Below are 23,127 nucleotides of genomic sequence, written 5' to 3' on the forward strand. Positions count from 1 at the left end.
CTTCCGACTGGCTTCCCATCTTCCTCTCCCCAATATGTCTGAGCCTTTTTGTTTTCGGCCCAGTGCTTGTGGCTTAATTAAGGAGCGGAGGGATTGGGAGATGCACCCCTCATTTTTGTGGCCTCCATCAGCAGAGAGGGCTGTGGGCAATTGTCCAATTTGCTCCTCGGTTAAAGCGGCCTTGACCTCCCCTCCCACCCTCCTGGACAAAGTGATGGGTTCAGCCTAAGGGCAGTGGTTGTGTCTACCATCCTTTGCTGCTGTAGTGGATCAGCAGAGTCAACCAGTGGCATTTGTTGAGCATTGTCTGTGTTTAGAGCACTATACTAAGTGTTTGGGAGAGTTGGTTGACACGTTCCCTGCCCCCAAGGAGTTTACAGTCTAGAGTGGGGTGATGACTTGTATTCCAAGGTGAAAACATCACACTGGGTGAATCCAAGTAGAATTGAATCAGACATCCTCCTAACCTCAATCACACTGGGTGAATCCAAGTAGAATTGAATCAGACGTTCTCCTAACCTCAATCACTTCAGTGAGTGCTAACTGTGTGCAGGGCACTGTACTAACTACTTGATAACCTCCGCTAATCTAGAGCGTTCGCACGCCCGTTTTTGTGGTGGTTCACAAAGGTAGAAAGAAGCAAAGTTGTGGCCCCAAAGTGGTTTTATTGGGTTAGGGGTGCGTGTCACGTTTGACTTGTGTGAGGCAGGGCAGTGTCGGCAAGCCTTTGGGATGATTGACAGTCTCCTCTCGTGGTTTCCTCCGTGTCCTTAGACGGGAGCCTGTCGTGAGAGAGGACTTTGCACCTCCTTGGAGCCAAGGCAGCTTCACCGGGGGAACCACGTGAGCCCCTTCCTTCCTCTCCCCCTCGTCCCTCTCTCCATCCCTCCCATCTTACCTCCTTCCCTTCCCCACAGCACCTGTATATATGTATATATGTTTGTACATATTTATTACTCTATTTATTTTACTTGTACACATCTATTCTATTTATTTTATTTTGTTAGCATGTTTGGTTTTGTTCTCTGTCTCCCCCTTTTAGACTGTGAGCCCACTGTTGGGTAGGGACCGTCTCTATATGTTGCCAACTTGTCCTTCCCAAGCGCTTGGTCCAGTGCTCCGCACATAGCGCTCAATAAGTACGATTGATGATGATGACCGTCTCTATATGTTGCCAACTTGTACTTCCCAAGCGCTTAGTCCAGTGCTCCGCACACAGCAAGCGCTCAATAAATACGATTGATTGATTGATTGATGATTGACAGTCTCCTCTCGTGGTGTCTTCCGTGTCCTTAGACGGGAGCCTGTCGTGAGGGAGGACTTCGCCCCTCCTTGGAGCCGAGGGAGCCTCACCGGGGGAACCACGTGCTGGACGGCGCCCTTCTGGATGCGGAGAGGGGGAAATCGCGACGAGGTTTGCGTCCCCTTTAAATCACCTTCCGCCTCTCGGGGAGGGGGATACTGCGCTCGTCCCGTCGCGCCTTCCCATTGGTCAATTCGTCCCTCTCCCCGCCCCCTGAGGGCCCGCCGGCCAATCAGGCCCTGGATGCTCCCCGTCCGCTCGGGGGTGGGCGGGGCCGACTTTGGAACCTACCACGGGGCGGGGGGGAGGGAGGGGGAGGCGCCCGGTTAGTTCAGCCGATGTGCACGGGGAGAGAAGGGAAGAAGGGGTTAAATCGGAGGGGAGGGAGGGGAAATGCGATTGGATTCATCAGGGGTGGAGACGTGACCTGCATAGGTTTAAAGGAGGGAGGAGGTGTGGGGGGGGGGTGTTGCCCCCGCTCCCCCCCGGGGAGTCGGTAATGGACGAGTCTGAGGGGCGGCTTCTCCCTCCTTCCCTCCCTCCCTCCCTCCCTCCATGTGCCCGCCCCGCCCGCGGCCCCCGTGCCCAGCGCTGCCATCGGGTGGGAGCGGCGGATCGGCCCGGTGCCCGCCGCCCGCGAGCCCCAGCCCTGGCATCTCCGGCATGCGGCCAAGGTGAGACTCACAGCGCGGACCGGGCCTCGCCCCGGCCTTCATTCATCAGTCGGATTTAGTGAGCGCTTAGACCACTGGCCTCGCAGCAGCATTCAGTCAGTTGTGTTTATTGAGGGCTTACTGGGTGCACAGCACCGGCCTGGCAGCGGCGTTCATTCGGTCGGATTTATCGAGCGCTTAGAGCACTGGCCTCCCAGCAGCATTCGGTCAATTGTGTTTATTGAGCGCTTACTGGGTGCAGAGCACCGGCCTCCCAGCGGTATTCAGTCAATCCTATTTATTGAGCGCTTACTGGGTGCAGAACACCGGCCTTGCCCCGGCATTCATTCATCAGTCGGATTTATTGAGCGCTTAGAGCACTGGCCTCCTAGCAGCATTCAGTCAGTTGTGTTTATTGGGCGCTTACTGTGTGCAGAGCACCGGCCTCGCAGCGGCATTCATTCAGTCGGGTTTATTGAGCGCTTAGAGCACTGGCCTCGCAGCAGCATTCAGTCAATCGTGTTTATTGAGCGCTTACTGGGTGCAGAGCACCGGCCTGGCAGCGGCATTCATTCAGTCGGATTTATTGAGCGCTTAGAGCACTGGCCTCGCAGCAGCATTCAGTCAATCGTGTTTATTGAGCACTTACTGGGTGCAGAGCACCGGCCTCGCAGCAGCATTCATTCAGTCATATTTACTGAGCGCTTACTGTGTGCACAGCACCGGCCTCGCAACAGCATTCATTCAGTCGTATTTATTGAGCGCTTAGAGCACTGGTCTCGCATTAGCATTCAGTCAATTGTGTTTATTGAGCGCTTACTGGGTGCACAGCACCGGCCTCGCAGCGGCATTCAGTCGGTCGTATTTATTGAGCGCTTAGAGCACTGGCCTCGTAGCAGCATTCATTCAGTCATATTTATTGAGCACTTACTGTGTGCACAGCACCGGCCTCGCAGCGGCATTTATTCAGTCGGATTTATTGAGCGCTTAGAGCACTGGCCTCGTAGCAGCATTCAGTCAATTGTGTTTACTGAGCGCTTACTGGGTGCACTGCACAGGCCTCGCAGCGGCATTCATTCAGTCGGATTTATTGAGCGCTTAGAGCACTGGCCTCCCAGCAGCATTCAGTCAATCGTGTTTACTGAGCGCTTACTGGGTGCAGAGCACCGGCCTCGCAGCGGCATTCATTCAGTCGGATTTATTGAGCGCTTAGAGCACTGGCCTCCCAGCAGCATTCATTCAGTCATATTTATTGAGCGCTTACTGGGTGCACAGCACAAGCCTCGCAGCGGCATTCATTCAGTCGGATTTATTGAGCGCTTAGAGCACTGGTCTCATAGCAGCATTCATTCAGTCATATTTATTGAACACTTACTGGGTGCAGAGCACCGGCCTTGCCCCGGCATTCATTCATCAGTCGTATTTATTGAGCGCTTAGAGCACTGGCCTCCCAGCAGCATTCAGTCAATCGTGTTTACTGAGCGCTTACTGGGTGCAGAGCACCGGCCTCGCAGCGGCATTCATTCAGTCGGATTTATTGAGCGCTTAGAGCACTGGCCTCCCAGCAGCATTCATTCAGTCATATTTATTGAGCGCTTACTGGGTGCACAGCACAAGCCTCGCAGCGGCATTCATTCAGTCGGATTTATTGAGCGCTTAGAGCACTGGTCTCATAGCAGCATTCATTCAGTCATATTTATTGAACACTTACTGGGTGCAGAGCACCGGCCTTGCCCCGGCATTCATTCACCAGTCGTATTTATTGAGCGCTTAGAGCACTGGCCTCCCAGCAGCATTCAGTCAATCGTGTTTACTGAGCGCTTACTGGGTGCAGAGCACCGGCCTCGCAGCAGCATTCATTCAGTCGGATTTATTGAGCGCTTAGAGCACTGGCCTCCCAGCAGCATTCATTCAGTCATATTTATTGAGCGCTTACTGGGTGCACAGCACAAGCCTCGCAGCGGCATTCATTCAGTCGGATTTATTGAGCGCTTAGAGCACTGGTCTCATAGCAGCATTCATTCAGTCATATTTATTGAACACTTACTGGGTGCAGAGCACCGGCCTTGCCCCGGCATTCATTCATCAGTCGTATTTATTGAGCGCTTAGAGCACTGGCCTCCCAGCAGCATTCAGTCAATCGTGTTTACTGAGCGCTTACTGGGTGCAGAGCACCGGCCTCGCAGCGGCATTCATTCAGTCGGATTTATTGAGCGCTTAGAGCACTGGCCTCCCAGCAGCATTCATTCAGTCATATTTTCGCAGCGGCATTCATTCAGTCGGATTTATTGAGCGCTTAGAGCACTGGCCTCGTAGCAGCATTCAGTCAGTCATATTTATTGAGCGCTTACTGTGTGCACAGCACCGGCCTCGCCACGGCGTTCATTCAGTCGGATTTATTGAGCGCTTAGAGCACTGGCCTCCTAGCAGCATTCAGTCAATTGTGTTTACTGAGCGCTTACTGGGTGCACAGCACCGGCCTCGCAGCGGCATTCATTCAGTTGTATTTATTGAGTCTTTTAGACTGTGAGCCCACTGTTGGGTAGGGACCGTTTCTATATGTTGCCAATTTGTACTACTCAAGCGATTAGTACAGTGCTCTGCACATAGTAAGCGCTCAATAAATATGATTGATGATGATGATGATGATTGAGCGCTTAGAGCACTGGCCTCCCAGCAGCATTCAGTCAATCGTATTTATTGAGCGCTTACTGGGTGCACAGCACCGGCCTGGCAGCGGCATTCAGTCAGTCGGATTTATTGAGCGCTTAGAGCACTGGCCTCCCAGTAGCATTCAGTTAATTGTGTTTATTGAGCGCTTACTGGGTGCAGAGCACCGGCCTCGCAGCAGCATTCATTCGGTCGGATTTATTCAATCAATCAATCAATCAATCGTATTTATTGAGCGCTTACTGTGTGCAGAGCACTGTACTAAGCGCTTGGGAAGGACAAGTTGGCAACACATAGAGGCAGTCCCTACCCAACAGTGGGCTCACAGTCTAGAAGGGGGAGACAGAGAACAAAACCAAACATACTAACCAAATGAAATAAATAGAATAGATAGGTACAAGTAAGATAAATAAATAAATAGAGTAATAAATATGTACAAACATATATACAGGTGCTGTGGGGAGGGGAAGGAGGTAAGATGGGGGGATGGAGAGGGGGACGAGGGGGATGAAGAAATGGAGCAAGTCGGGCTCAGAGCACTGGCCTCGCAGCAGCATTCAGTCAATCGTATTTATTGAGCGCTTACTGTGTGCTGAGCACCTGCCTCGTAGCGGCATTCAGTCGATCGTATTTATTGAGCGCCTACTGTGTGCAGAGCACTTGAGCCCACCGTTGGGTAGGGACCGTCTCTATGTGTTGCCAACCTGTACTTCCCAAGCGCTTAGTACAGTGCTCTGCACACAGTAAGCGCTCAATAAATACGATTGAATGAATGAATGAATGAATGAACTGGCCTCGTAGCAGCATTCATTCAGTCGTATTTATTGAGCGCTTACTGTGTGCAGAGCGCTGGCCTCGTAGCAGCATTGTCAATCGTATTTATTGAGCGCTTACTGTGTGCAGAGCACTGGCCTCGTAGCAGCATTCAGTCAATCGTATTTATTGAGCGCTAACTCTGTGCAAAGCACTGTACTAAGCGCTTGGGAAGTACAAGTTGGCAACTTGCGCGCCGCCTAGTCCGTGCCCCCGTCGCCCTGTATATATGTATATCTGTTTGTACATATTTATTACTCTATTTTACTTGTTCATCCATTCACTCAATCGTATTTATTGAGCGCTTACTGTGTGCAGAGCACTGTATTAAGCGCTTGGGAAGTACAAGTTGGCAACATAGAGAGACGGTCCCTACCCCACAGTGGGCTCACAGTCTAGTACATATTTATTCTATTTATTTTATTGTGTTAATAATGGTTTGTTGTCTGTCTCCCCCTTCTAGACTGTGAGCCCGCTGTTGGGTAGGGACCGTCTCCCTATGTTGCCAACTTGTACTTCCCAAGCGCCTAGTACAGTGCCCTGCACGCAGTAGGCGCTCAATAAATACGATTGAGTGAATGAATGCGGGAGGAGGGGGCTTCCCGGCCCCCGGGAAGGGCACGGGGATGTGCGGGGGCAGAGCTGCAGGATCCGAGGCTGTTGCAGTTGTTGCTGTTGTCGGGGGTGTGTGTGTGTTTTGTGTGTGTGGAGGGGAGGAACCTCTGTCGGAGCCTGTGGCTCCCAGCGCTTAGAACAGTGCTTGCCACTTAGTAAGCGCTTAATAATTACTATTATTATCATCATTATTATTTTTGTTGCTATTTTCAGCCCCATCCCCCAGAGGTCCAGGCCGGTCCTTTTCGGTTGGGCCTGAGGGATGAGATTTTGGGGGCGGGGGGCGGGAAAGGACGTTATTGGGCGAGTCAGTTCACTTCTCTGGGCCTCAGTTCCCTCATCTGTAAAATGGGGATGAAAACTGTGAGCCCCCCGTGGGACAACCTGATCACCTGGTAACCTCCCCAGTGCTTAGAACAGTGCTTTGCACAGAGTAAGCGCTTAATAAATGCCATCATTATTATTATTATTATTAATCCGAGCTGCGAGACCCAGTGAGAGGGGGGTTGGCGGGAGAACACTGGGGAAAGGGGAACCCCTTTGGTTACCCCCCTTTGTTCGTCCAGCTGCCGGGAAACGGGTCCGGGGTCCGGACGGGCATAGCTGGGGCCCTGCAGCCCCTCTTTCCCAGGTAAACCCCCCTCACCCATCCAGGGACCCAGGCCACAATAATAATAATAATAATAATGATGATGGCATTTGTTAAGTGCTTACTATGTGCAAAGCACTGTTCTAAGCGCTGGGGGGGATACAATGTGATCAAGTTGACCCATGTGGGGCTCACAGTATTAATCCCCCTATTTACAGATGAGGAAACTGAGGCCCAGAGAAGTGAAGTGACTTGCCCAAGGTCACACAGCAGACTTGTGGTGGAGCCGGGATTCGAACCCACGACCTCTGACTCCAAAGCCCAGGCTCTTTCCACTGAGCCATGCTGCTTCTTTAACTCGGCTGGCGTTTCGTAGGGTGGGTGGGGTCACCTCCTTGCCCCCTCCATCGGGCACAGAACCGAGCGTTTAGAACAGTGCTTTGCACAAAGTGCTTAACAAATGCCATCATTAGTTAATTAACCCAAGCCACGTCTTCCAGCCTTCAGCTCGTAATACGGCCGTGGATTCTGCTTCATGGTGCTATCGCCGCAGCAGAGGAGGAGGCCTTCTTTCTGGGGGCCTCGGGATTCGTTCAGTCGTATTTATTGAGTGCTTACTGTGTGCAAAGCACTGCACTACGATTTGGGTCTTGGCTCGCGTTAGGGTGGACTAGGGGTGTTTGGATTTGGAAGTCGGTGTCCAGCGGGGAACTGTGCAGGCCGGCATCCCCCCACCCTCCCTCCCTTGCATCCCCCGGGCTGCTCTAGAAGCGCTTAGAACAGTCCTTGGCAGATAGTAAGCGCTTATCAAACACCATTATTATTATTATTATTTATCGTTGCGTTAGCCCCGTCCGGTCCTGTTTCCGGGGCCGTTAAGAGGATGCCGCCAACCCGGTGCGTGATGTTCATCTGCGCCTCGGATGGAAACTTGGCCTTCAATAAGCCTTAGCCCGAGAGTGAGTTTCCTTTGTGCGTTCCGGATTGTAAAAGCCTTTAGCCCTATGACAGGGTATTAAATACCAGGAGCGCGGAGGACAGGTTTCGGCCGCTTAGAACAGGAGCTTCGGACGGGCACGGCGGCGGTGCCCTTTGTTCCCAGGCTCCCGGCCCAGGCCGGCTGAGGAGGGCAGCCAAGACGCCGTTTGCTATTTATTTTTACCCGGAGAGACGGTTTAAACGTTTGCCGCTCGGTTATGGCGCATGAGATTTTTCAGGGTGGCGTTCACTGAAACGCTCCCATCCATGGTGGGGTCAGGAGGTGGGAATAAGCCTTTTTTTTTTTTTTTTTAATCCAAAGAGGCCTAGTGATATCCCTACCGGGGGTCTGAAGATGTAAACACATGTGGGTGTCGACCCCGCCACCCCACATTCACCAGTTTTATCCTGTAGCCTCAGCTCAACACTTGAAGCAGTCGCACCTTTCTGCCTTTTTTTATGGGAGTGTAAAAATAAAACTTGGCCACCCTGCATAGGGACGGCGGAGGTGGATGCTTGCATGTATCTTCCCCCACTCCTCCCAGGTCCCTTTTTATCTCCATACGGCTTCGGTGTTGCATGTTGTGTGGGGGCTTGCCGCAGTGGCCACTCGGCAGCAAAGGCGGGGGGGGGGGGGGGGTGTTTAACCCTTCCTTCCCCGCCCCTTGGGCTGGTGAGCAGCTTTGGCCCCAGGGTTGTCGGCTTTGTGCCGTGGTCGGCTTTGTGCCGTGGTCGGCTTTGTGCCGTGGTCGGCTTGTTGTGTGGTAGCGGAGCCTTCCCTCATTCCTCAGGTGTACGTTACAGGCTGGACCGACCCAGCGGTTATTTGAGACCTCTCTCCTAGCAGGAGCTGAGCAGGGACTGGGAGACAATCCTCTTGAGAGCTGGCTTTAACGCCCCCCCACCCCCTTCCTGCCCCCCAAACACACCCTGACTGGACTGTAGCCTCAGCAAGGCAGCACCCCAACTTTGGGGTAATTTCCTTGGAGACTGCCTCCAATCAACCCTCCCTATGCCATGCCAGTTTTTGAGACCTTTGGAGGAGGGATGCTGCTGTTTGGTAACGCCCTCCCCCCTTCCCCCCACTCCCCGAGGGCACTGCGCTTTAATAAGCTCAGTAATTTTAATTATGTAGACCCTTTTTAAGCATCTTTCCAGGCATCCGTGGGAAGTAGGCCAGAGCAGCCACTGTTGTCCTTGTTTTTCAGTGGGGAGTGGGGGCTACAGGCACAGCGAGGTAAAGAAACCTAATCAAGGTCACACAGTGTCAAGACTGGAACCCAGATCTCATCACTCTCAGCCAGAGGCCCCCTTGGTTAGGCCGCAGTGCCATCTTAAGGAATAGCATCACCAAATGGGTTTATTTCCAGCCTGAAACCCTCCTGGAGGACACCGACGGATACAGGAAGAAAAAGTAGTGATAAAATATTTCTGGTATTTATTAAGCACTTACTGTGAGCTAAGCTTTGGGGGAGATGGGTAACAATCCTGGGCCTCACGGTCTAAGGGGGAAGGAGGACAGGATTTAATCGTCACTTAGTAGATGAGGAAAGTGAGGCACAGAGAGGCTAAGTGACTTGCCCCAGGTCACAGAGCAGGCAGGTGGCAGGGCCAGGATTAAAAAGTGCTCTTCCCATTAGGTCATGCTGAAAGCCGGGTGACATTGTCAGTGACATCAAAATGGCATAGGTGGACTTGAGCGATAACCACGTATTACCACTGCCACTGTCACTTGAGGTACAAACCAGAATGTACAACCCTTTGGTTGAAATGCCACCTGTACAAGGACTGGTGGCTGTCACAAGGAAGATCCAAATTAAAAACCAACCCCAATCCCACCCACGTGGAAGTTGAGATGGTGGCATTTTGGAGGAATTATTGGAGGCTTCAACAAAATTCTCGCTTAAAAGGGTACTATCTCTAGCATCTTGGCACTTAATTGCTTAAGCTACAGTGGTGTTGCTACCTCTTTGAAACTGTAAATGGAGAGGCTCCTTGGCTGAAAATCCGTTCATCTGGGCAACTGATAAAGCTCTCATTTGCTTCATCAGATGGCAAAGGTGGGAGTCTGATTCTTGTGGGGCTCTGGCCTTCTCCAGGAATATAGCTAGATTTGGAATCTTGTGGCCAGGGAACGTGTCTGCCAACTCTGTTTCTGTGGTCTCTCCTAAGTGCGTAGTACAGTGCTCGGCACCCAGTAATCGTTCAGTAAATGCCATTGGTTGATCTTGTCTTCTGCTAGTGTACTCTCCCAAGTGCTAAGTATAGTATTGTGCACACAGCAAGTGCTCAATACCGTTAATTGATTTTTGGCTTCTGACTCTAGTATACTATCCTTAGTGCAGTGCTGTGTGCACCTTATTTTTAGCTGCGCCCAGTTGTTGTTCAGTCAGTGCTACCGGTTGATTTGCAGTGCAAATCCTAGGGATGCGGCCATAAAAGCCAGAGCCTGCAGGTCTTGGGAAAAAGACCGTTTTCTCTTCCTACCGTTTTTCCGACCTCTGCCAAAAGGTCCAGCTCTGCCAAAGTCGGGGGGCCCTAAGCTGTGGGTCGGGGTCCTTCCTGTCCCCCGGCATTTTCAAGCAGACTCGCCGATCCCAGGTTTCTGGCGGTGTGGGCAGGTTGTGGTGTTTGCTGTGGCATTGTTATCCGGGGGCTGCAAGTACCATGTTGTGCAGCTGGCCTTTCTAAAGTGAGAAAGCTCGGCACCAAAGTCCACCTTGCCTATGTATTGATCGTGGGGCCTTTTAATCACTTATATAAAGGACAGTGATTCAGGCACCAATCTGGGCCCGCGGGGGGAAGGGTAGAGGCACAGGGAAAGAAATGATGGAGTGAATTAGGTAAAAAAACAATCCATCAGTTGGATTGATTGATTAAATTCAGCCAGGGGCCGGCGTCCGCTGCTGGGAGGAAGCAGTTCTTGGCTCCTCGGGGCTCCAGGCAGGGCTGGCCTCTGGGGAAGCTCCCGGAGAGCAGGGGTGCCCGTCTCCTCCCCGGGATGGATGGACCGGTGGGTGGAAGGGCGGGCAGGGAGGGAGATGCCCCGCTGATGCACCCACCTGGAGGGGCAAGGGGAAAACGTATGGGTGCCTTAATGGGTGAATTAAGCTGTCCAGGCTTAATGAGTGTATGTGGCTTTCTTGGATTTAGAAGGCGATGCTCCTGGCGGTGTGTCCGGGACTGACTGAAAAGGCCAAAGTGGGATCCACAGCCCCAATCTCATTGTGTGCCCACAGATGGTTTGGGAATGACGACGCTCAATAAAGGCCACCGATTGACAACCCGTGAGGAAGATTTGGAAATAGGTGTTTACCCAGGGAACTCTGTGACAGATAAATAACACTTTTAGGCTCCTTGTTGAGGTCTGCAGGCAGAGGAGACGGAGGAGGCACAGAGTGAATCAATCAACCAGTCAGTCGTATTTACTGAGTGCTCACTGTGTGTGGAGCACTGTACTAAGTGCTTGAGAGAGTACAATGGAACAGAGTTGATAGACCCGGTCCCTGCCTACAATGAGTCCAGAGGTAGGGACAGATATCAATATAAATAAATTATTGTTATGGACATAAGTGCTGCGGGGCTTAGGGAGGGGTGAATAAAGGGAGCAAATCCAAGCGATGCAGAAGAGAGTGGGAGAAGAGGAAGTGAGGGCTTAATCAGGGAAGGTCCCTTGGAGGAGATGGGCCTTCAGTAAGTCTTTTGAAGGTTGGGAGAATGACTGTCTGGTGGATATGAAGAGGGAAAGAGTTCCAGGCCAGAAGCAGGACACGGGCAAGAGGTCGGCAGTGGGATTGACAACATCAAGGTACAGTCAGTAGGTTGGCGTTTAGAGGGGGGAAGTGTGTAGGCTGGGTTGTAGTAAGAGAAATGGACCTTTAGAGAGTGAAGTTTTTTGACGCCCGAAAGTCAACGAAAAATAGCTTTGGGCGACCTCGGCTCAGAGAGGGAAAGGGGGCCGGGGTATTAGGGAGAAGAAGAAGTCCCTCCTCCAGCGTTCACGTCTGTCCGAGTTTGGATGCTGGGAAGGTTCCTGCAGAGGGATGGGGGAGTCGGGTGCTTCGTCCCCAGCTGGAAAGCCTCAGAACCATCTCTTCTTTTAGCGGTGCTGGAGGGGTCATAGTCATCAGACATCTCTGACGCCAGGAAAGGTCCTTATGTGAGAATGGTTGCCTTCTCTGAGCTGAGGCTCTGGGGAGACCAGGTGCCTGCAAAGCAGGTGGGAAGACGACCACAAGCAGTGGGCTTGAGGGGGTTTGTTTAGTAAGCACTTATTGTGTGCAAAGCACTGCGCTACAGAGCGGCAAAAGGATATACACAGGTGGGAACTTTGTGGGTTCCCTGGTCCTCAAGGGGCTCCCAATCTAAGAATAAGGGGGATGAGGGGGCTGAAGGGACAGGAGCTTCTGAACAGCCGAAGGCAGCGCTCTTGGGCATCCAAGCGCTTAGTACAGTGCTCTGCCCACGGTAAGCGCTCAATAAATACGATTGAATGAATCCATGGTTGCTTGGATTGTCTGAGCTCATGGGCTCATTGTTGCCCTTTTAGAAAAAGGGGTGGTGGTGAGAGAGAGAGAGAGAGAGAGAGAGAGAGAGAGAGAGAGAGAGAGAGAGAGAGAGAGAGAGTGAGTGTGTGTGTGTGTGTGTGTGTGTGTGTGTGTGTGTGTGTAAGGCATTGTTCAGCCCAGCCTTCTGCCTTCAGTCAGTGATATTTGATTGCTAATAATAATAATAATAATAATAGTAGTAGTAGTAGTATTTAAGCGCTTACTATGTGCCAAGCACTGTTTTAAGTGCTGGGGGAGGTACAAGGTCATCAGGTTGTCCAACGTGGGGCTCACAGTCATAATCCTCGTTTTACAGATGGGGTAACTGAGGCCCAGAGAAGTTAAGTGACTTGCCCAAAGTCACACAGCTGACAAGTGGCGGAGCCGGAATTAGAACCCATGATCTCTGACTCCCAAGCCCGTGCTCTTTTCACTGAGCCGTGCTACTTGCCTGTTGTATGGGGGGCACTGTACTAAGCATTTGGGAGATCATAATAGAATTAGTGCACATGATCACTGCCTCATTCATTATTATTAATTATAATAATGATGGTATTAAGTGTTTACTTTGTGCCAATCACTGTATGAAGCGCTGGAGTAGATACAACTTAACCAGGTTAGACATAGACCCAATCTTGCATAGAGCTCACAGTCTAAGGGAGACATAAATCTTAAAGCGGTGGTCTTGGTTAGTGTTGGACCCGTGACCTTTGGGTGCTCCGAGAGTCTTGGCTGGGGTGCTTTTTTCCCCAAATCTTTCATTTTGGTTAAGGGTGGGGAGAACCGGCTGCGTCCCATGGGTGGGCTTTGGGCAGAGTCAGGATGACCGGGAGAATTGGGTGCCTGGTGAGCCCAGGCGGGCCTGTGTCTGCAGCAGCAGTAGCAGAAATATTCTATATTGAGCGCTTACTTTGGGCCGAGCACTGAACTACTAGTAATAATGATGATGGTACTTGACTGTTAAGCGCTTACTATGTGCCGAGCGCAGTATTAAGCGCAGGGGTAGGTACAAGATAATCAGCTTAGACACAACTCCCATATGGGACTCACAGTCCTAAGGAGGAAGAAGTAGGATTTGCTCCCCATTTTCTGATGAGGAAATTGAGACACCCCCCTTTAGACCGTAAGCTCCTTGTGGGCAGGGAACATGTCTCCTAACTCTGTCATACTTTCCCAAATGCTGCAGTGCCTGGCACCTAGTAAGCACTTAATAAATATCATTATTATTGTTAGTAGTAGTAGTACAATGCTCTGTATATGGTAAGCGCTCAATTATTGTGATTGATTAGGAAGTTAGGTGACTTGCCCAAGGTCATGCAGCAGACCTATGGCAGAGTCAGGATAAGAACCCAGGTCCTCTGATTCCCAGGCTTGGGCTCTTTCCACTAGGCCTTGTGGCTTCCATAGTAAACACTGGATGTTGAGTTCCCACCAATGCTTCGTGGGACGTGGGAGTTGTGTTTTCCCCGGGACACCAGGAGAAGAGCGGGGAGAACTGTGGTTTTTACAGTGTAGGGAGGAGAGTGGGAGCTCAATGTTGGAGCGTGGCTTTTCACGCCACGAATTTGAGGGTGACTGAAAAGTCCAGAAAGGTCAGTTTTTGGGCCAGAAGAGGTCAATCAATCAATCAATCGTATTTATTGAGCACTTACTGTGTGCAGAGCACTGTACGAAGCGCTTGAGAAGTACAAGTTGGCAACATATAGAGACAGTCCCTACCCAACAGTGGGCTCACAGTCTAAAAGGGGGAGACAGAGAACGAAACCAAACATACTAACAAAATAAAATAAATAGAATAGGTATGTACAAGTAAAATAAATAAATAGAGTAATAAATATGTACAAATATATATACAGGTCACGGGGCAGACTGTTTGGCAGCTTGCTGGAAGGCACAGCTAGCTTGGACGCTAGGCCTATTTTGAAATTAGATTGTGCTCCTTCGGATCACCCCAGTGATGGTGTAATTATCTGGTTCCAGCACCCTGGGGACTTGTAGCCTCTTTCTTCTGAGGATCTCAGAGGCCCTGACCTGCATTCTTGTGCTTATCCCCCCCCGACCCCCCAGCCTCCCTCTGAGACCTTTGACAGACGAGGAAGACAGAATGGCCTCTTGCAGAGGGCATGGGACTGGGAGTCTGGAGATCTGGGTTCTTGTCTCACCTCCACCGCTTGCTTGCTCTGTGACCTTGGGCAACCCGCGTAACTATTCTGCACCTCAGTTTCCTCATCTGTAAAATGGGGATAAAATGCCTCATGAACCTGGGGTGGAATGGGTACTGTGTCAGTATAATGATCTGGGATCTGCACCACTGCTTGGTGCATAGTAAGCATTTAGTCCCTTTGTGGTTATGATTATTAGGTCGTATCCCCCCTGTTTCACAGATGGGGAAACTGCGGCACAGATAGGTGGAGTGACTGATCCAGTCATTGAGCGAGGGGGGCATGAAGGACGTGAGGCCTGGAGATCCCCAACATTCAAACTCAGTCCAGTTTTGGGACTGAATCCTCAGCGTTTTATGCTGTCCTCGGAGTGTTCGGACAGCACACTCCAAACCTCTTCCTCCACCCAGCAACTGCTCCCCGTCCGCTCTTTGCCGGGCTGAGAAGCATGAGGAATGAGGAGTCCCGCACATTTGCACCTTGGCTCTTTCCTCACTAGGGCCGGCCCTGGGCCTCTGTCCAGCGGGGGCTGGTCCAGATGATCATAAGCACCCTGATATCCGCACCCATTGCCCAGGCCATACTAGGCTTTGTTCCTGAGGCCTGGGCACCGTAAGCCTCCTTGCCGAGGATAATTGGCCCAGAGATAGTGGGACAAGCCCTCTCTTCTTTCCTCTGGCCACAGGCCTCCCTTCGTCTTTGCTCAGTTTTATCTCAGCCCTGCAGACCACTTTTCTGTTTCCAAAGCGCTTTCATATCGATTTTTTCATTTTATCCTCAGGACATCCTTGTGAAGTAGAGGAAAGCAGGAACAACTGCCCCATTTTGCAACTGGAGAAACGGGCATAGAGAGGCTAAGGGACTTGTTTGAGATTACCCGTTAGGCCAAGACCAGAGCTGGAACTAAAACCTATGTGTCCTGTCTCCCAACCCCATTTGCTTTCCAGGAGACCATGGTTACATCACCAGATTCCCCTAGCAGGTGTTCCTGGGTGTCCGGCCCTTGGTGCCAGCCTGAGCTCCCCTTTTCCTCTGCTCTTCCTCCCCTCTCCATCATCCCTACTCTCTCCTTCTGCTCTACCCCCTTCCCTGCCCCACGGCACTTGTGTATATTTTTACATATCATTCTATTTAATGATGTGTTTATATCTATAATTCTATTTATTTTGATGCTACTGATGCCTGTCTACTCATTTTGTTCTGTTGTCTGTCTCCCCCATCTAGACTGTGAGCCCGTTGTTGGGGAGGGATTGTCTCTATCTGTTGCCCAATTGTACTTTCCAAGTGCCAGTACAATGCTCTGCACACAGTAAGAGCTCAATAAATACGATTGAATGAATGAATGAATGGTGGAACCGAGGTGGGAAAGAGTGAAGAATCTATGTCAGGAGGCCCCCAACAAGGGTCTCGGCTTTTTCCAAGACCCTCACTGCCTCAGTTTTCTGCCCCCAGGGCCGAATCCAGCGCACCCCTTGATCAATCTGCAGTATTTACCGAGCACCTACTGTGTACAGAACACTGAACTAAGCACTTGGCAGCATTCACTAGAGTTAGTAGACTTTTCTCTGCCTTCAAGAATTTATAATCCAGAAGTGGCGACATACACTGAAATGGTATGCCTTCAGGGAAGAAAAAGGAGAGGCAGCTTGGTGTCCAAGCTAGTGTTTAATTAACAGCCGTGGGGAACATTTCTGAGAGTAAGAAGCCTGGATTTTGGGGCCCTGGATTCCACTTAGGGCTACGTACTGCACCGGTAAAGGAGGTGAGGTTTGATCTGGAGACGCAGAGTCCTGTAGCAGTAGACCGTTTGCACCTGGCTTGAGCCATTGGATGCCCTCCTGGGCTGTGGTGGGGTAGATCTCGGGGAAGGGGCAGAGGCAGGGGGACCCGGTTGGGAATTGGGGTGAGAGGGGTATGAGGCACAAGGACACCTGGGTTGGTGGGAAAATCATCATCATCATCAATCGTATTTATTGAGCGCTTACTGTGTGCAGAGCACTGTACTAAGCGCTTGTGAAGTACAAGGGAAAATGTGTCATTGAGGTGGCAGCCAGGCTGCTTCTGCCGGGAATTTTACCCGCCCAGAAGCAGCACAGCCCTGTGGAAAGAGCCCAGGCCTAGGTGTCAGAAGGACCTGGGTTCTAATCCACTTGTCTTGTGTGTGACCTTGGGTAAGTCACTTAAGTTCTTTTTGCCTAAATTACCTTATCTGTAAAATGGGGATTAAGACTGAGAGCCCCATGTGGGACAAAGACTGTGTCCAACCCGATTGCCTTGTATCTATCCCAATGCTGAGCACAGTTCCTGGTGTATAGTAATACAATTTTTTTTAAAAAAAACAAACAAACCAATGGCTTTCACCCACCAGGCATCCTCTGGTGTCCTCTGGAAAGATCAGAGCTCCCATCCTGGCCCTAAACTCCATAGCCCGGGGCCGGACGCTGCCCTGAGTGCCCTCAAGCAGGAAGGGAATGCTGAGAACTGTTAAATGGGTTTCTGGGTAGAGAGCAATTTCTAGATGAAAGAGCCTGCTAAGTGCTAATTATTTGCTTTTGGGACATCCAGGAATTGACTTGGAAACATCCCTCTCTTTGCCCCTGTCCCCATTTTCCTCCTGCTCCACCATGAGCAGGTAGGCCTGACTGGATTCTTTTCCACACGCTACTAGATCGGATCTCCTAAGGTCTGACAGGAGGTGAGGAGCTATAGGGAGCCAGAAGGATTGCTCAGGAGAGTGAATTGAAAGAAGAATAAAAATTAGTGCCCCCTCTGGGATCGAAGGTCCTGCCTGGCTGGTCCTCGAACCCAAGAGTGCACTCCTCCCCCCTGCAGCCTTCCTTGGTTGAGGCCATCAGTCTGGGTTTTTTTTTATGGTATTTGTTAAGCACTTACTATGTGCCAGGTACTGTACTAAGCGCTGGGACAGATATGTGATAATCAGTTTGGACACAGTCCCTGTTCCATATGGGGCTCTGTTCTGGTGGATCCCCTACATGTTCGTATGCTACTGCCACTAGAATCCATCCATCAGTTGTATTTCTTGAGCACGTACTGTGTATTAAGTGCTTGCCAGAATCCAGTGGAATCAGTAGACCTGATCCCAGCCCTCAAGGAGTTGCTAAGTGTAATTATTGGCACAGTCCTACCTCTCCCCTACCCCCAGTTCTCCTCATAAAGGTCAGCCCCCAAAGGACCCCCTTGATACAGAGTGTTTCGTACCTGTAGGACTGCAGAGTCTGAGACGAGAACATCTGTTGGAGTGGGAAGGAGGAGGGATAAGGAGGCAAAGGACAGAGTTTGATTTTATTTTTTTTCCCCAAAGTTCAGGTTGTGAGGTCCCGCCCAGTTTAAAATGCTTTTGACAGTGAGGATGGTACAGGTGAGGGACAGAATGGCCCCCATCACATCCTCCCCCTCTGCTCCTGCAGGTTTACCCTTCACCTCTCTAGTGGACGACCCCCTTCCCTCCCAAAACCTTCCTGAAATGTTCATGACCCTTTTTCTCTGGGTCCTGCCGTTGGGGTGACAGAGCCAGGCTGGGAAGGAGATCTGGGTGGGTGGCACCATGCCTCCCTCACTCTACCTGTCCCCAGTGGGTTTTGCGGCCAAGGGTGCAGACCGTGGCCCCTCTGGGGTGGGCACCTCCCAGAGCCTGACTTGGTGCCAGCAGGTCTAGCCTGTGGGTCATTGGGCTGCTCTGTTCATGGGCTCGGGCGGGCACACGTGTGTGAGCCTACATTGACCCTCACTGTTGGACAGCCATGCCAGCTACTCCATCCAAGGAAGGGACAGGTCAGGTTACAGTTGCTGTGGGAACAGTGACCTTTGAATTTCCTGGCTTTCCTGGGGAATTTCGTTGCACAACAGTGGAGCACTATGCTTTTTTATTTTCCTCTCTCCTTTCCCTTTGGTATTTCATTTTTATCTGTATGTAAACGGGGTGTCTTGCCTCCCCTTTGCCCCCCAACACTCCCTGCTGAGGCGTGGCGGATGGGTCACGTCTGCCGGGAAGCTGCCTTGACCCCGCCGACCATTCTGGCCGTAACTCCTCATCCAACGAATGAGGCGGCTCCTTTTGGTTGCCTACTGCTTCAGCGTCCTGTTCTCTGGCAGATGCTCCTGGCCATTAAGGGGCTGGGGGTGGAGGGGTCAGATGAACACCCCCTCCCTTCCCCGCCTGCCTGACTGCCTGCCCGGAATCTTTAAATTCCTGGCTCCAGGTTGGCAAAACCACCCCAGTCTTCTCCCTCGGCGATGGTCCGCCTCAGTTCCCGAGTGCCCGTCTGAAAGTTTTCAGGAAAGAGTGAAGCGGCGAAGGGAGAAGCTTCCTCTTGTGGGCAGGGGAGTCTCAGCCTTGAGGGTCTCAGAGTCACCTGGCCAGGACCTGGTTGTGCCACGAGGTGTGGGAAAGGGCGGGAGTGTCTCACTGGATGATGATGATAATATTAATAATAATGATGGCATTTATTTAGCGCTTACTATGTTCAAAGCACTGTTCTAAGTGCTGGGGAGGTTACAAGGTGATCAAGTTGTCCCACGGGGGGCTCACAGTCTTAATCCCCCATTTTACGGATGAGGGAACTGAGGCCCAGAGAAGTGAAGTGACTTGCCCAAAGTCACACAGCTGACAATTGGCGAAGCCGGGATTTGAACCCGTGACCTCTGATTCCAAAGCCCACACTCTTTCCACTGAACCACACTGCTTCTTCTGGGTCACAGCCTGAATGCCCCAGCTAGCCACCGGCCCCGTCCACACACAGCGTCTGCGAGGGTGATGGAGGCCGGCTCGAGTCACTCTCCACACCTAGGGTAGGGGTGACTCCCACTAGAAACTCCATTGCTAAGGGGATTCGTTGACTCTTCTGCCTCCCTGTAGTCCTCTCTTCAACTCCTTGCCTCTCTGCACCATTGGAGATGAGCTCCTTTGGCCGCACAGATGGGGACCCAGGGGTCCCTGTCTGGTCTCCTGTAGGGACTCGCTCTCTCCTTGGGAAGAACAGGGGTATCGAGCTTCTTGTCTGCTCTTCTTCCCGGGAACATTGGGTGAGAGAAATGACTGATGAGTTAGGACCTTTAGCTTGTCAAATGAGAGGCTCTATGAAATCCGCAACCGAATCCTCCAGCAAGGTCTGTCCTGACCCTTGGACGAACTGGCCGCCCGAGAAAGGTTGGAGGGGAGGCCCCCGGGGCCAGTAGCAGATGCGGTGACAGAGTGGAAACTGGTGTAGAGCAAGCGATTCTGTCTCCAGGGAGTGTGAGCTCCTGGACCCAGGGAGATGGATGAGAGAGGAAGGGGGGGCTCAGACCTCGCTCTTTCTCTCTCTTTTTCTGTCTCTCTGGCAACATTCACCCGGGGTGGAGGCTTGCGGGTTGATTGGCCTCCCCCGGAGAGGCAGTGGGAGGCAGAGAGAGGAGAGGGAGCCCAAGTCCAGGCTTTGGGGAGGAAGAAGGAGGAGCTGGGATGTGTGTGTGTTCACATCCAGATCCAAGGGGGGAATCCAGCAAAATGGGACTGAAAAATGCCTCTCCTGCCCTCTTCCCACTCCTCATTTAGGCCCTCTGGCTCTTGGTCCAGAAAGAGCATCCTGCCACGGCTTGGCTCCCACCCGGAGCCCGGGGCAGCCTGCAGAGCCGCCCTCCCAAACACAACGCATGATGTTCCAGGTGGCACCTTATTGTTCAGCTCTCCCCGCTTTTTGCGCTCTGCTGATACGGTTTCTCAAACTTCTTGATCCCTTGAGACATCTGGCTTTTCTCCAGCCACCACAGCGCGTCCCGGACCCACATCTTTCTCTTTTAGTCTCTTCTCCAGTGTCCTTTTCTTAATATACCTCCCTCCCAACACCAGTTAGTTCCTCACTTTGAGCACTCCCCTTCTCTGAGAGACCAGGGTTCCTCCCCTGCCCCCCGGGTAACCTGGCCGGGGGAGAGGGATCCAGTGAGACGGTTGGGCCAAGAGGGGAAGTCAGAGGTTAGATGCTTCCTCAGGGGGAAGGGTTGGGGTCGGTGCACGGGCTGGGGAGCGCGTGCATTTGATCCAGACAGCAGCTCAGTCGGGCCCCGGAACAACCTTCTGGATGAAGATTCCTTCCAGTCCACTCCCTTAAAGCCGGCGGGACTCTCAGAAGTCATGGCTTACGGAGAACTCAGTCATCTTCGGTTATCAATTCTGAAGTTTCGCCCTGGCAAATTTGCCCGACCACCTATTTGACTTGGGTCCTTCTTCCTGCTCCCAGCATTTGAAAATCCTTTTGTCTGCCTGGTGCCCCCCATTAGATTGTAAGTTTCTTGCAGGCAGGGGACATGGGTCTTTGCTTCCATTGTGCTTTTCCAGTGACTAGGACTGTGCTTTGCACCCTGAAGGTGCTCAGGAAATAAAACTGATGGATCGTCTCCTACCAACTAGGAAAAAACATCCCAGACCTGTTCATCTGTGGCCCACATCTTCTTCGCTACCTAGTTTCCCCTGAGGGCCAGGCTAGGGGACCGATTTGGGGTGGGTCATCGAAGGATTTCTTCCCCCCGCCACCCATCCCCTGCATTTTTGTGCTCTCTACGTCTGTCCCTGCACGTGCCTTCTAGCCACATTTGACTGTAGAGGGACTAACAACTGAAAACCCAGAACAAGCCACTTCTCTGTTTCCTCCTTCCCCATCCCCTCTGCTCTTCTGGAGAGTGAGCAGCAGGGGGTCTGGATCTTGAATTTGTCTCTGGGGGCAGTTTCTTCTTCATTTTTTTCCTTTTTTTAAAAAAATTCAAAGCACTGAACTCTGTCTCGGGTTGATGAAGTGAGCGTCATGCTCTGTAGGCGGCCCCCAGCAGAAACCAGCTGCTTGCCCTTTGAGGGTGAGCTCCCAGCCCAGACCACCCTGGGGCTCCTGGAGGGAGGAGAGGAAAAATATAGTCTATGGAGTTTTCAGTTTATTACGTTTCTACTGCTTGAGAATGGGTGTTCTGCCTGTCTCCCCCATTTGAGTGGAAGACCTTTGTGGACAGGAATGACATTTTGTGCTTCTGTTGTTTCCCCCGTAGTGCAGTGCACTGCATCCAGTAGGTACCCAGTAAATTCGATCCCCACTACTACTAATTACCGCCTCTGCTGCTGCTGGCTGTGGACCAGGGCAGAGGCCACGTGGTTGCGGTCTGTGGATCCAGGAATGGTGTTGGGAGCTGTATGTTTAAACCCTTAATCTCCCTTAAGTGTCAAGATATCCTAGGGGATGAACCCTTTCGCCTGTCATTATGTGGAGAATGTTCACAAAAATGAGGAAATGTGGCCCCTCGTCCCCCTCTCCATCCCCCCCATCTTACCTCCTTCCCTTCCCCACAGCATCTGTATATATGTATATATGTTTATACATATTTATTACTCTATTCATTTATTTATTTTACTTGTACATATCTATTCTATTTATTTTACTTTGTTAGTATGTTTGGTTTTGTTCTCTGTCTCCCCCTTTTAGACTGTGAGCCCACTGTTGGGTAGGGACTGTCTCTATATGTTGCCAATTTGTACTTCCCAAGCGCTTAGTACAGTGCTCTGCACACAGTAAGTGCTCAATAAATACGATTGATTGATTGATTGGCTACTTGAGAGTTGCTAATATAAAAGACTGAGCAGAGCCCCTTCTGGTCTGATACACCAATTCTAAATGCTAGTTCCACTTGGGGCCAGGGGGCCCCCAGGAAGAGAAGCACAGTTAAAACAGCCCCAGACTGGGAGTTAGGAGGCCCGGGTCCTTCATCCTGGCTCCACCGCTTGCCTGTTGTGGTGCCTTGGGCAAGTCACTTACTTTCGCTGTGCCTCAGTTTCCTCATCTGTTAATGGGGAGTAAGTATCCATCCTCCCTCCCCCTTAGACTGTGAGCCCCACGTGGGCAGGGACTGTGTCTGTTTTGATGGCACTGTATGCACTCTGAGGCTTGGCAGAACGTTCAGCACATAGTAAGTGGATAACAAGTACCAGCCTTATGATGATTATTCTGATTAGACCAAAAGCTCGTAATGGGCAGGGAACGTGCCTGCTAGTTCTGTTGTATTATACCCTCCCAAATGCTTTGTGCAGTGCTCTACACATAGTAAGCACTCAATAAATACCATTAATTGAATAATTGTTAGTAAGGGGAGAACAGACAGTCTCTCTGCCTTTGCTGGTCTGGGGAGCGTCTGGGCATCTGCTGCTGCTGTTTTGGGGGACCAGGAGGGGTGGTAGGCGGGGAGCGAACTTTGTGCTAGAAACCACATGCAGGAGGGTGCACGTCTTGGCCGGGCCTCTGAGTGAGTACCCGCCTCTGCGTTCTCGACCGCACGAGCACGTGAGAAATCTGAAATGGCGGTGATTCAGCTGGCTGTCCCCGGGCCTCTGAGCGGTGGGGAGAGGAGGGCGGGGGTTTCCCGAAACAAAGCCACCTCTGTGGGGTGAGCGGTCTTGTCCAGCATGGCCGGCCCACAGCTGGCGATGGTGGCTTTGCCTAGGGTCAGGGTGGCAGAGGGGGCGAGCCGGAGTTTTGGGCTCTAGTTTGGGCCATGCAGGCGTCTGTGGCCTTGGGCGAGGGGGAAGGCCTGCCGGGCAGCCGGACCATTACCTCTCACGCGTCCTTTGAGTGCCTTGGAAAGCGCTTTGAGACCCTCAAGTGAAAGGACCTTAGTTCACAGTGGGGAGACGCAAGGCCAGTGGACAGGGTTGGGTCTCTGGGGTTCTATCCCAGCTCTTATCCTGACCAGCTGTGGGATTCTGATCTCAGTTCCTTCACCTATCAAGTGGAGCTATAGTTTGAGCCCAGGGTGGGGCAGGGAT

The 23,127-nt window shown here is 51.7% G+C and overlaps 1 protein-coding gene across 15 annotated transcripts in view; it reads left to right on the plus strand.

Annotated features, from left to right (window-relative positions):
- Window positions 1–774: 774 nt before the first annotated feature.
- Window positions 775–23,127, plus strand: part of MICAL3 (microtubule associated monooxygenase, calponin and LIM domain containing 3) — a 134,121-nt gene continuing 111,768 nt past the window's right edge. For 14 of the 15 annotated variants that reach the window (XM_038741180.1, XM_038741188.1, XM_038741186.1 and 11 more), the window contains exon 1: window positions 1,901–1,977. The gene's annotated coding sequence lies outside the window, so the exon portion shown is untranslated. Of the gene's footprint in view, window positions 844–1,296; window positions 1,415–1,900; window positions 1,978–23,127 lie in introns of those variants that run through there. The other variant, XM_038741181.1, reaches the window with a different exon arrangement.

The sequence above is a fragment of the Tachyglossus aculeatus genome (genome assembly GCF_015852505.1).
Source record: "Tachyglossus aculeatus isolate mTacAcu1 chromosome 12 unlocalized genomic scaffold, mTacAcu1.pri SUPER_6_unloc_1, whole genome shotgun sequence".
NCBI classification, from domain to species: Eukaryota; Metazoa; Chordata; class Mammalia; order Monotremata; family Tachyglossidae; genus Tachyglossus; species Tachyglossus aculeatus.